Raw genomic sequence first — 13,329 nt, forward strand, 5'->3', positions numbered from 1 at the left:
CCATTGTAGAGCGGTTCTCTCTACCATGCAATATAGTGCTCATAGAGTACTACCGATCAACAAATGTGTTAAGAAACACAATGTCAATCCGAGGACTCGACCCGATTAGTGCATGAAGGCTTATCCCTTGAGGGAGAGCTCACATACATGAACCACCACTTGACAATTCAACCATTCAACACCTCAATCAATCTCTCAATCCCTTAAATCCACTACACTAATCAAGAGAACAAGCAATGCATGGCAATCTCTTAATCCCATTCAAACATTGATTAAATCTTAGCTTTCCCTAATGCCAGCAAACCCATAAGCGTGCATCTACTAACCCACAAGCTTAAGCAAGCATAGAATGTAACATTCACAAATACAAGCATGTGGCATACACAAGAGAAAGAAAGAAGCATTCAACTAATCATAGATTAATCTACTTCAATGATGCTAAAACAGATTAAGAGAAAGAAGTGGAGCTATACTCATTGGAGCTTGATGCTCATTAGAGTACAATAGAGAGAGAGTTAGAGAGTTGCCATAGCTTGAGAGCTTCACTCAATAGCTTATGAGAATGGCCAAAAACGTCCCCTTTCTTTAGCTAACATCTCTTTTATAGAGATGCCACTAACCCTAACCCTAGGCCTCTTTCACACATGGGTGGACAACCCCATAAGTGAGCCTTGCTTAATATACTTAGAACTCTCATTTAGAACCCACATTGGCCTAAAACGATTTACATTGCACTTCGACACAAAAATATGGAAAAATTATGTGCGTCTTTATGTTCCCATGGCTACAATCCCACTCTCTCGCATTAATTGCTTCCGGCCTCCTTCCATAATCCCGCTCTCTCGCATTAATTGCTTCCGGCCTCCTTCCGGCCTCCTTCCGTGGAACAAATATTCTTGATACTTTTAGCTAAGACTCCCACTCCGGTGACATGTGGTGACTTTGTAAAAAATTATCAACAAAGAGGCCTATGAGGTGGATGCTCACAAAAAATATGGCTTTTCAAAGGGAACATACACACATTATGTGTGTGTGTCTGTGTAATGGAAAATTATTCTTATGATGTAAGAAGTGGAAAATGGGGGGGGAGGGGGGCTCATAACCTTTGGCCAAATATTTTGGGAGAGGTCTTCCCAAACTCTATAGTATTTTTGGGAGAGGTCCTCCAAAAAAAACACACTAATATGGGGAGGTTCTTCTTTAAGACATAAACAGCAATGCTAAAAACGAGAGAGAGAGAGAGAGAGCGAGAGAGATTCAAAGAAGAATAACAATAAGAGGAGGAGGAGGACAAAGGAAAGACTGAACTTAAAAATATAAGAAAATAAGGGCTCAAGTAACACATAAAATTAACCTAAGCTTAATTTTTAAAGCACTACAACACATCGGCATCGTTTTTGGAAGGAAAATATTGGGGGTTTTTAAGATGCTTAGCAGCGATCTATTGTAGCTCCGCAACGCTTTTACGCTGCTAAGCACCACGTTTAGTAACAAAAAATATTTTCCCAGCAATGCAATATCACTACTTAGCAGCGCTTTTTTGCTACGTAGCAGGCGAAAAAGAAGCATATGTTTCATGTTAGGACAACTATGTTAGAGAGAGGCTCCATGTAAGAGAGATCAATTTGATCTATTGTGATACACATGACAAGAAAACAACATTAACAATTGACTTACATAAACTTCAAGACTGCTCATCTTTCATAAGATCCATTGCTCTGAAAAGATAAATTTCTAATGCCATCTCTGTATTCCCTATATCTTCGATGCTGGCTCTAGCATATGATTAAAAGGTAATTCATTAACATCATGCATGGAAGAATTTGAGGAGATACGATTAGTGTATTTGATGGAAGTTGCGGAGGCATCATCATCATGGTGTTAAAAATTACATCATTATCAATTTATTCATTATAATCATGGGTATGATCTACTTCTTTACAGATTTTGTAGTAATAGTTTCCTCCTCCAGGTCTCTATCTTTAAAAATTTGTTTGCTATACGAAGAGCAACTTGAATTACATACCAACATTTTGAATTTGAAGGGTCTAGTTAAAAATTTACTTGTTATTTGTTTAGTGATAAGTGTTATTCTCTCACTAAGTGCATGCTACAAAAGATAAAGCAATAAGGGGTGAGATTAAGAGAAAAAAATAATAAGAGGTGAGCTTTAGAGAAAAAAATACTTGCTCACATTGTTGTGGTAGTAGAAATGTATCTGAAGATCTATCCACAACTTAGTGGAGTCACTCCACATTCAAAAGTTATTCTTTTCTGTTTTAGTCGCTTCAGACAAAAATAACGTTCATGTGACCATAGTGCTCCATATTTTTGATACTACATTATATATACTATTTTTTTAAAAAATATTATTATCTCAATTATATATCAAGAAAATTAATTATTGAATATGGATGTGCTAGTTTGATTTATGTATATGCCAATCACATCCTCTTGTGAATTCCATCTCTTGCTCATGCTTTCATTATCCTCTCTTGCTTTCTTTATAGTTTATTCTAGCCATCTAAGCGGTTAATTTGTAGGGAGTTGTGTAAGATTAGCACGATATGGAAGATATTTATGTCTTCTTTTGGACATTTTTTGCATGTTTGATGTCTCCACTTGTGCCTCTTTATATCTTTCAAGCCAATTTTTCATTTCTAGAGAATTCAATATACAAAATATATTGATCTTTTCTTATAACGTCTCATTCATCTTTGCCTTGTGGTACCTCTCCAACTATCTGTTCATCCTTAGTTCCCTTGTCCTTGTCTCATTCCCACTATGACTTTTGAGGTCCCTGGTTGATGAGGTACTTTTTTGGCTCAGAGGAGGGCAATGTATCTTTTCCCTTGCTCTATATTCCTTGTATTATTTCCTTTTTTTAATGCTCTTAGAAGTTTCCATTGCTTGGGTTGTCGACTAAGGAATATCTTGATCTCGCGTTTGTTAGGCCTACACCCTAGTCATTATCCTCTCACTAGTACTTCATATTCTTCTTCCAAAGAAGACTTGCATATGACACTAAATATCCCAAAACATGCTGAAGGTGGTTGTGGTGTGATTGTACATGGGTTTGGACTTATAGGCTTGTGTGGGCAGTCAACTGATCATCTCACTAATCAAGTGATCTATGCCACACAATACACTAATCAAGTAACATATGCCACACTTGATACACCATCTATCCAAATGTGAAAGATTTGTTATCATTGCTTCAATATTAGCCTTCATGCAGAGTTTTGCTACTTTGAAGGGTGCTTGACATCTAAAACAAGAAAGAGGTGCTCCCCTCTAGGCCATTAATGTCTTGTGTGTTGGAGATGGAGGCGATAGCATGAGAGAGAGATGAGAGAGAAGCACACGAGACACTAGATTGAATCCCCAAAGTGTGTGGAATACACACAATAGATGAGTATATATAGAGGAGATCCTAGGGCTATATATAGAGACATTCTATATATAGCCAACACCCCCGCTCAAAGAAGGGTCTCTAACTGTGGATGAAAAAACCCTTGGGGGCTCAAGGGAAAAACCCACAGCTCTATATACACCTACCGCTATATTAAATTATTTTATAGTTACAAAGTATTATTCAAAGGAGCTACATCACTCTCATATATACAATAGCCATGAAGGCTGCGAAGGAGCTACATCACTCCCATATACACAATATCCATGAAGGAGCTACATCACTCCCATATATACAATAGCCATGAAGGAGCTACATCACTCCCATATATACTTCATCACTCTTATGTGTACAATAGCCATGAAGGCTTTGAAGGAGTCATCGTCATCCATCTTCATGTTGTCTTGATCCATTCATGTAGGTTGGGTGCGAGTCTACTATCTTCGTGACGATGCCAAATAATATTTTTGTAGTCTCTTCTCTATATTGAAGCTCAACAATATCCAAATACAGTCCTGATCCATAAACCCTGTAATATGGAAGAAGTCTCCCATAACAAATGGAAAACCATAATTTTGTTATAGAAATATGAGATGTACACGAAAAGATGTACACAAAGAAATAGACATAAAGATATCTATTATATGGTTGCTTAGGAATATAGTCCGTCCGCAAGGACATGCATGACAATGTCAACTTGTGGAAGATCATCCAATCAATGGCAAATGAACTAGATTTGGTAAGAGAATCTGGTTACTTGGAGAAGTTGACTTGGAAGATTGACCTGTCAATAAACACTAAAATAGAAAATGACACTCATTCTAGTTAGTAAGGATATCATGGAAAGCTAGAATCATATCTTTGTTGCCATGGGAAAAATCATGACATAAGATCAAACCTCCAATATTATGAGTCAAGATAATGAGACAACTATAACTTGGATCAAACCTCCAGGATGACATGATATGAAAGTAAACCTCATAAGATGACAAGACAAGAAATCAAACCTCTGACGTCCATAGGTAGGATGACCAGACATGATGAAAAAGCGAACCTCTGACATGAAACAATAATTAGGATGTAGACACCTCTGACGAGATGAGAAAGCAAACCTCTGACATGACGTACTTGAAAGTAAACCTCATAAGATGATAGGCCGAGAAATCAAACGTGTGACATTCAAAATTAGGATAGTAAACCTCATAAGATGACGGAGCGAGAAATCAAACCTTTGACATCCGCCCGGAGGCAGCATGTAGCCAGGATGACATGATGTGAACATAAACCTCATAAGTTGATAGGACGAGAAATCAAACCTCTGACGGGAAGAGAAATCAAACCTCTGACATGTAGTCAGGATGACATGACATGAATGTAAACCAACCTCGTAAGATGACGGGACAAGAAATCAAACCTCTGACATGTAGTCAGGATGACATGACGTGAACATAAACCTCATAAGCTGACGGGATGAGAAATCAAACCTCTCGGAAAATATGCTCGACAAAATTTCTTGTTAGTTGCCATAGATTGAATTCCAAGACTTGACCACCATTATAGTCATTTAGACCTGCATGGTTGCATTGTCGACCACAAAAGACATTGATAGACTTAAATAAACCTAGTCAATCTGATGAGCCAAAGCCAAGGCACGGTGCATCCAATGACCATGGCATCATGGATACAATCCATGGAAATGTAGTCAACCATCATTGATGAAACATGTAACCATCATCATGGAACAACACCATGGCCTCATGGATAAAATCCTTGGAAACACAATCAACCAATATAGATTAGCCAAGTGAACCAACATTAACGAAACATGTAGCCTGGAATGACCAACATCAACGAAACATGTAACCATCACCATGGAACAACGATCCATGGAAACATAGTCAACCATCATCGATGAAACATGTAACCATCATCATGGAACAACACCATGGCATCATGGATACAATCCATGGAAACATAGTCAACCATCATCGACGAAACATGTAACCATCATCACGGAACAACACCATGGCATCATGGATACAATCCATGGAAACGTAGTCAACCATCATCTACGAAACATGTAACCATCATCATGGAACAACACCATGGCATCATGGATACAATCCATGGAAACGTAGTCAACCATCATCGATGAAACATGTAACCATCATCATGGAACAACACCATGGCATCATGGACATTTTGACGAAAAAGCATCCATATGTATGCTTGAAAAATCATCATAAAACAACACCATGGCATCATGGACATTTTGAGGAAACGTGTAACCATCATCATGGAAGGTAACTAACACCAAAGCATTAATACAAAGGTAAACCAAGTCAATGGATGCACATTCGATCAATATGAAAGAAACAAGATGCATTTAAAAGCATCACAATCAATATGGGAGAAACAATTGACATACCTTTTCTTGAGGATTTAATATGAGAATCATATCTATCAGCTCCTCATCTGAAAAGTGAGATTTGAGTATCCTCCACGCACTTGATGGATACCTACCCATATAGCAGTTTTCGTGATGGAGAACCAATGCTACCATTGTATGATGGAGATAAGGATTATGTCTGCACAAGATCTTCCTTAGGGTCACAAACTACTCCTGAATAGCTTCCATTAAAAGATGTCAAAATTAGTAGGTTACGATAGCCATATCAAACTCGACACCAAATGCAGGGTGAGAAAGGTAAAATTAGCGTGAACTTGTGTAAAATAGTAGTTACTTGATATTTTCTCCATCTAGCAGAACTTCACCTAATGTGGGATCATAAAAACGCTCTACCAGAGGAATTATACTACTTTTGCTAGAACCATGCCTTCCAACCAAGGCAACTGTCTTTCTAGCAGGTATAGTTGAAATACACATTTCAAAACTCAAGGTTCCCCTGAACATTGATCAAAGCCTTCCCATCCTCATTGGTTACTAAAAGATGACCTGCTAATCGTGTCGAAGAGCCTGTGTGCTGCAATTCTTCCTTGCTCGAAGGCATAAAAGTTTGTTGCTGCCTGATTCAAGCCACTTACAGAAGTATTCAAGCCACTTACAGAAGAAAAGTGCATACTTAGCACCTCATAGAGAACTGAGTCCAGAGCACACCAACAACATTACTATAGTAGATGCATTTCATATTTCTTCAACCATATTTAGCCGTGCTGCTTGTACCCAAAGAAATTTTAAAATAGGGCTAAGGTAAAGGAAAGAAAGTTCCTTACAGGCCACTCAAAATTATGGAGAACAATGCAGTCACTACATCGCCCCCATCTGCAAGGCCTCTTGTCACAAGGTATCGCCCAAACCACAACTACAAGGCACACGAGCAGATGGCAAGTCCATATGTAAAACCTAAACCAAGCCCTTGTACCAAACTGATTTGCACACCATATCGCAGTGTAGCTTGAAGAGCATTTGCATAAGAATACTTGGCAAGTGTTTCATTTGCGAATGCATAGAGTGTTTGAATATAAGCGATTGCCTGTTCGGCTATTGTGGCAGCTTCAGCATATGCATCTTGAATATCTTCAGCAAGCTTGTGTAAAAAGATATTTGAAATGCCTCCAGCAGCCACAATAAATGGCCCAGTCCCTAAAGTAACCAGAGCAATTTGCCAACTGCCAACAAACCCCGCAATATGCCCTCCTAGGAAAGTTGCCATGTTGTGTATATAATTTCCCACCTTCTCACTCGAGGTAAACTGTATGAGGACTACATCGTTCAAAACTTGACTGACAATATCCCCATTGTTTCCATAAGTGTCAAAGAATCCCAAATCCTGGTTAAACAAGACATGCACATAACTGGAGTGTATCCGTGCTGTCTGTCTTTCTCCCGTATAGATCCAGCATGATACCTCAATCCAGCCTGCAACTAGGGCACTCACTGCAACGTACAGAATGGAAAGAGAATGCTTGGTGAACTCATGATACAGCTGAGAACTAGTCAAGTCTTGTGAGCTGAACATATTGATAATCTATTCGAAGAAGTGCAAATAGATTGGCATCTTGCGAGCTGAACATATTGATAATCTGTCCGAAGAAGTGCAGATAGACTGGCAAAGCGGCTCCATGAGCTGCAGCTGCTATGGCAGCAATGACCATCAGAAACCAGTCAAATGGGGTGGCATATGCAAACAGCCTGAAGAAAGGAACCGCAGCAGGTGGAGGCTCAGTCTCTTCCATTTCTTCTGGTAGTCCATCTTCGTCTCAACAGGGATGGCATCCGCTCCCACGTCCAAGTAGGGAGAAGGAGACTCTGGTGGTTCAGAAATTTCTGAGACAAGAGTCAATAGCTGTACATGTGGAGGAACAGGAACACCCAGAGAACCATAGCAAATCCACAGGATGATCTGGTTGCTGTGATGAACACTGAGATCTTCTGTTGGGTGGCAACTAGGAAAACTGTTAAGTTCTGCTTTGAGAGCACTGTGCCAATTGATAAGCTTTTAGGCAACTAGGGCTGCTTATAATCTCTGATGTGTGGTAAACAGAATCATTCATATCCTCTGCTGAGCTACAACGTAGGCAACCTTGCCCGATGAAGCTTTGAAACAAAAACATACTCCATTAAAATCCTCTGTAATGTGGCAGATAGAACAACCCTTTGTTGAAATATACAAGTGAATAGGGTGTGTGTGGGAACAAGCTCTTAGTTAGATGCTGTAAAAGAGAAGATGTAATTGTGAAAGAACCTGTGAAAAGGTGAGAAGAATCTACTGGGAGAGAATAAAGGGTAGCATGAGAGAATTTAGGAGTGTGGAGTTATTCTGGGAGATATTCAGGGAAAAGAGAAGAGGTGGAGAGAATCAGGCAAGATGTGGAGATATTCTGGGAGTGAATCATGGAGAAATCAATCGGATTTGATGCTTGATGTAAACTCTATAAATTGAGGCATAGCCCTAATAAGAATTTGCTGGTTTTTGAGTATCCATGCCTACATTAATCTATTTGCTAATTACCCTAATTACATCTTAATTATTTCTTAATCACTTTGTTAATGATGTTCATTGTTGATTCTAGTGTTTGATCCACCATAGCTCATCATTATGCTCAAATTTCAACATGGTATCAGAGCCATGCCTAGAATCAATTAGGTTTATGAGCCCATTAGTTAATTAATCCAAATTAGTAGATAATTAGCAAAAAAATAAATTTTTAGTTAGTTTTTCACTTCCCCCTTCACCCCCAGCCAGTGGAGGATCTCTAGCACCTTGCACACTCTAAATTAGGGCACAAGCTTCTAGCATATGGTAGCTAACATCTTTGGCTACAAGCTCATCAAGACGGCACAGCAAACCGCGAATGCAATCAGGAGAAATCGACATTTTTGCAGGCGCATTTTTTTCTAAGGAAAATGAACATTGCTACTTCATCAAATCAAAATGCTTCAATTCCTCTTAGCCCCGGGGGTTTTCAAGCATGCTCTACAAGGTGGTGAAGACAGAATTCAATTTCATTAAGTCTAGAGTGAGATCCAAGCTCTTCATCAAATCTACAGGTGACTTTGGTAAAACAAAGATTAAGCTTTCAATATTTGGTCAAATCTTGTGTTTCTTGGCTTAGTCCTCTACTAGACTCATTGCTATTGATGCCTTTGAAAGCATTTGAGCTCATTTGAAGTGGAAGGCACCAGATCTGGACTCCCCGCATACTCTATTTTTTGCACACAAAATAGAGCATTAATTTGCTAATCAATGATTAATCAGTGCTAATCACTGTACTTTGGTATAATTGAGGGTTCAAATTAACCATTAGGTATCTAATACAGATCCCTATAGCTTCAGATTGCAAATCGGAGTTGGTTTGATACTCCAACCATCCCGTACAAATTGGTTACCCTTAATTTAATGTAATTTCTAGTGATTTTATGCTGATAAAATTGTTGTAATCATCTATTAAACACCAGATTGACTTGTAAAATGGTAGACACTGCCCTTGAATCTTGAAATTGGATCAAGAGGTAAGACCCTCTTCACATCACCATGAGTTCAGCACAGGAAATAGCCAAATTTAATGGGGAACAGTTTTATACATGGCAGACAAAAACCATGTATTTGCTGATGAGGAAAAATCTGTGGGGATTAGTTGAAGGGAGAGATGAATGCCCAGAGAGAGGGGAAAATGAGTGGAAGAGCAGGAATGAAAAAGCATTGGGACTTATTGCACTCAGTTTAAATGTTTAAAGAATGAGCTGTATGAAACTAAAACCGAGGCTCGAAAGATTCAGTTTCATACACCTTGGTGAAGCTGTATGAAACTAAAACCGAGGCTCGAAAGATTCAGTTAAAGAATGAGCTTCATACTGTGGAAAATAAAAATATGTCTATAAATTATTATGCTTTTAAGCTCAAGGGCATTGTGGAATCCCTTACATCCATTGGTGTTTCTATTGATGATGATAATAAGGTGAAAGTATGGCTATGTGGTCTCGGACCACAATACAAGGCATTCAAGACGTCTATTCTTCAGACTCAGGAAAACATTCCCAACGTCACAAGATTTGGTGTCAATGATGATTATTGAAGAGAATAATTTGGGTGAAGACCAACAGTCTTCAAAAAACAAAAATAGTTCAGAGCAGCAGGCCTTCTACACAAGTTCAGGAAGAAGACAAGGTAGAGGAGGTCATGAACATGGTCAAGGTGGTGGCCGAACAGGTAATCAGAATTATGGTCAGTAGCAGCAACAGTCACAAGATTCACAACAACAACACACAGGGGGAAGAGGCCAATTTAGAAGCATGAGGAGTCAAAGAGGTAGTGGTAATTGGCAAAGACAGCATAATGATACACGAGGTGGTTTTTTCTATGATAATCCTAGACGTGTGCAGGCAGATTTCTATAAGAAGAAGAATGACATCCGAAATGGAAAAGTATAGCAAAACAACTATGTGTCCTCTAGAAAAAATAATGAGAATAATGAGAGGTTGTTTGTTATGCAACATGTGGTTAATGTTGTATCTGGAAATGATGTAGTAGCATGTAAGGATGATGTATGATAGGTTGATTCAGGTGCTTCGAACCACATGACAAGTCATGGTGAGTGGTTCAAGGAAATGAAGAGTTTTGAAAGACCAGGTTTTGTTGAAATAGGGGATGACACTACTCATCCGATTGTCCATGTTGGAGATGTGTCATTGTCTATGTAGGATGGTAGGGTGAAGTACCTTGCACATGTACTTCATGTTTCAAACATTATAAAGAATCTAGTTTCCGTTGGCTAAATGATTGAGCAGGGTTTACAGGTATCGTTTAACCTTGATAGCTGTTATGTACAAGATTTTAAAGATAAGTGTAGGTTGGTTACAAAAGGCAACAGAGTAGGAAGAATGTTTACATTGAATGTAAATATGCCTAAAGTGAGTGCTGTAATGTTTGCAAATGGTTCAAGAGTTGTTGCATATATGTAGGCATTTGGCATAAGAGAATTGGACATGTAAATGTGTAAATAATGAAGTCTATGCAGACTAAAGAAATTGTGACAAGGCTACCTAAGTTTAAGGTTGAAGGTATGCAAAAAATATGTGAAGCATGTCAATTTGGAAAGCAAACAAAGCATGTATTTCCACATGACAGAAATGTGAGCAAGATTGTACTAGATATTTTGCATTAAAATGTATGGGGTCCTACGAAGACTATGTTTATGGGTGGCTGCAGGTTCTATATAACAATTATTGATGACCACATGAGGAAAGTGTCGGTGTATTTTATGAAAGAGAAGAGTGAAGTTTTCACTCATTTTCATAATTTTAGAGTGATGGCTAAAAAGAAAACACGAAAGGATGTGAAGTGCCTAAGGTTAGATGGAGGGGGAGAATACTTCTCCAATGAGTTCTCTGAATCCTTGCAGAAGAATGGCATTGAGAGACAGTTTACTTGTAGATACACTCTGTAGAAAAATGGAGTTATTGAGTGAAAAAATAGGCACATTGCAGAGATAGCACGAGCATTGATGGTGGCAGAGAAGAATATGGCACATATAGCTATTGGGATGAGGTTGTGTCTACAGCAATTTATATCATGAACACGACTCTTACTGCAGCCATACATGATGTAATGCTAAAGGAGAAGTTTATAGGAAAGAAACATGATTTGTCTCACTTGAAAGTTTTTGGATGTATTGCATATGTGCATGTGCCAGATAAGTTGCGTACTAACATGGATCCAAAAGTAGAAAAATGTATGTTTATTAGATATTCTCTTGAGCAAAAGGGATATAGATGTTATAAACCTACTACACATGAATTGAGGGTGAGAAGGGATGTTGTATTTGATGAGATGAGTAGCTGGTATGTTGTTGAAAAAGATATTGGGGTTGATGTCAGTGAAAATGTGATTGCATAGAATGCAAGTCGGCAACAATCATAGTCATTGAGTGGACCAAGAGAGTCCTCATCCAGCAGCAGTTCTCTTGATAGACCATAGAGTGGTAGGCTGCATGATAATACCAGTCCTGGAAATGTAGTTGTTACATCTCAGAAAGGCAAAGAGAAAGTGGTTGAGCCCCTTGGTATGCCTGATGTTTCTACAGGACATTCTCTTATTGATGGTGGAGAGTCTAGTGGCTCAAAGATGAGCCTTGATTAGGAGCTTGGGATTCTAGCAATGAAGACACCTAGTGTAAATAAGGCTTTGGAAGCCATGAATGAAAAGTTATGAAGATCTGGAAGAGTAAAAATCATGTGCAAAGGTTGACTTATGATGGTTATGTAGCACATAACTATGCTTATATGGTAAAAGTTGTGTAAGTTCTAGTGTAGAGCCAACATGTTTTGATGAGGCTATTGGAAATGCGTATTGGGAGAAAGCTATGGATGAGGAGATGGATGCATTGTATGGAAATGAGACTTGGAATTCGGTGCCATTTCCTGAAGGCAAGAATGCTATTGGATGTAAGTGGGTCTATAAGGTGAAACATAATAGTGGGTGTATAAGGTGTATAAGGTGAAACATAATAGTGATATTAGCATAAGAAGATACAAGGCTAGATTCGTAGTTAGCCAAAGGATATGCACAAACACATGGGATTGATTATGAGGAGACATTTGCCCAAGTTGCAAAGATGGCAACTATGAGAGCTGTGATTGCGGTGGCTGTAGCTAAAGGCTAGTTTTTACATCAGATGGATGTAAAAAATGCATTCTTGCATAGTGACTTGCAAGAAGAAGTGTATAGGATCAGCTAATACAAGTCACCTAGAGTATGTATGTAAGATTTGTAAAGCCTTGTATGGGTTGAAGCAAGCTCCATGAGCATGGCATGACAAGATTGCTGAGTATCTTATTACTATTGATTTTCATATGGCAGATGCAGATCACTCTTTCTATGGCGCAAGAGTGATAAGGGTATTGTGATCATCACCATCTATGTAGATGATCTTATTGTTGGGAGTGACAACTTGGAGGAGATTGAGCATGTGAAAAGTCTTCTCAAAAGGAAGTTTGAGATGAAGGATTTGGGAGATCTACACTACTTTTTGGGCATTGAGGTCATTTACACACCTGATGGTATTTGGCTATCAAAGACAATATGTATTGGACATGTTGTCTAAGTATGGATTGGCTGATTGTAAGCCTATCTTGATGTCAAGATCAAAATGGCAAGCTTAGTAGTACGGATGCAAGTTATGTGTTGGAGGACCCCACTATGTACAGGAATATGATGGGGAGTAATCTATGTCACGATCAACATGCCATAATTGAGCTACACTATTGGCTTAGAGAGACAATTTATGTAGGTTCCACGTAAACCACATCGACGCACACTTTGGTATTTGAGGGCCACTGTTGATTATGCATTGTTTTATGGAGTAGGTGTACACAGATGCAAATTGGATAGGTAGCATCTCAAACAGGAGATCTACCAGTGGATTTATGTTTTCATTGGGGAGTGCTACTGTGACAT

General features: G+C 38.7%; 1 pseudogene across 1 annotated transcript; it reads right to left on the minus strand.

Annotated features, from left to right (window-relative positions):
• Positions 1–6,385: 6,385 nt before the first annotated feature.
• LOC147625614 (ABC transporter B family member 20 pseudogene) lies at positions 6,386–7,099 on the minus strand (annotated as a pseudogene). The gene is made up of 2 exons (XR_015268797.1): positions 6,647–7,099; positions 6,386–6,452 (listed from the first exon to the last, which is right to left on the minus strand). The product of XR_015268797.1 is annotated as an ABC transporter B family member 20 pseudogene (transcript).
• Positions 7,100–13,329: the final 6,230 nt, after the last annotated feature.

Source organism: Cibotium barometz, chromosome 23, assembly GCF_041138505.1.
Source record: "Cibotium barometz isolate CiBa-2024 chromosome 23, ASM4113850v1, whole genome shotgun sequence".
Lineage (NCBI taxonomy): Eukaryota > Viridiplantae > Streptophyta > Polypodiopsida > Cyatheales > Cibotiaceae > Cibotium > Cibotium barometz.